The sequence below is a fragment of the Rutidosis leptorrhynchoides genome, chromosome 3, assembly GCF_046630445.1.
Source record: "Rutidosis leptorrhynchoides isolate AG116_Rl617_1_P2 chromosome 3, CSIRO_AGI_Rlap_v1, whole genome shotgun sequence".
In the NCBI taxonomy this organism is placed as follows: Eukaryota; Viridiplantae; Streptophyta; class Magnoliopsida; order Asterales; family Asteraceae; genus Rutidosis; species Rutidosis leptorrhynchoides.
Genome location: NC_092335.1, coordinates 566,637,128 through 566,638,791, shown reverse-complemented (window position 1 = coordinate 566,638,791; position 1,664 = coordinate 566,637,128).

Sequence of the window (1,664 nt, the reverse complement as noted above, 5' to 3'; positions counted from 1 at the left end):
AGTTGTTATTCTGAGAAAATTATTTTTATTATGAACATGAAGCTATATCCAAAAATTATGGTTAAACTCAAAGTGGAAGTATGTTTTCTAAAATGGTCATCTAGACGTCGTTCTTTCGACTGAAATGACTACCTTTACAAAAACGACTTGTAACTTATTTTTCCGACTATAAACCTATACTTTTTCTGTTTAGATTCATAAAATAGAGTTCAATATGAAACCATAGCAATTTGATTCACTCAAAACGAATTTAAAATGAAGAAGTTATGGGTAAAACAAGATTGGATAATTTTTCTCATTTTAGCTACGTGAAAATTGGTAACAAATATATTCCAACCATAACTTAATCAACTTGTATTGTATATTATGTAATCTTGAGATACCATAGACACGTATACAATGTTTCGACCTATCATGTCGACACATCTATATATATTTCGGAACAACCATAGACACTCTATATGTGAATGTTGGAGTTAGCTATACAGGGTTGAGGTTGATTCCAAAATATGTATAGTTTGAGTTGTGATCAATACTGAGATACATATACACTGGGTCGTGGATTGATTCAAGATAATATTTATCGATTTATTTCTGTACATCTAACTGTGGACAACTAGTTGTAGGTTACTAACGAGGACAGCTGACTTAATAAACTTAAAACATCAAAATATATTAAAAGTGTTGTAAATATATTTTGAACATACTTTGATATATATGTATATATTGTTATAGGTTCGTGAATCAACCAGTGGCCAAGTCTTACTTCCCGACGAAGTAAAAATCTGTGAAAGTGAGTTATAGTCCCACTTTTAAAATCTAATATTTTTGGGATGAGAATACATGCAGGTTTTATAAATGATTTACAAAATAGACACAAGTACGTGAAACTACATTCTATGGTTGAATTATCGAAATCGAATATGCCCCTTTTTATTAAGTCTGGTAATCTAAGAATTAGGGAACAGACACCCTAATTGACGCGAATCCTAAAGATAGATCTATTGGGCCTAACAAACCCCATCCAAAGTACCGGATGCTTTAGTACTTCGAAATTTATATCATATCCGAAGGGTGTCCCGGAATGATGGGGATATTCTTATATATGCATCTTGTTAATGTCGGTTACCAGGTGTTCACCATATGAATGATTTTTATCTCTATGTATGGGATGTGTATTGAAATATGAAATCTTGTGGTCTATTATTATGATTTGATATATATAGGTTAAACCTATAACTCACCAACATTTTTGTTGACGTTTTAAGCATGTTTATTCTCAGGTGATTATTAAGAGCTTCCGCTGTCGCATACTTAAATAAGGACAAGATTTGGAGTCCATGCTTGTATGATATTGTGTAAAAACTGCATTCAAGAAACTTATTTTGTTGTAACATATTTGTATTGTAAACCATTATGTAATGGTCGTGTGTAAACAGGATATTTTAGATTATCATTATTTGATAATCTACGTAAAGCTTTTTAAACCTTTATTGATGAAATAAAGGTTATGGTTTGTTTAAAAATGAATGCAGTCTTTGAAAAACGTCTCATATAGAGGTCAAAACCTCGCAACGAAATCAATTAATATGGAACGTTTTTAATCAATAAGAACGGGACATTTCAGTTGGTATCAGAGCGATGGTCTTAGAGAACCAGAATTT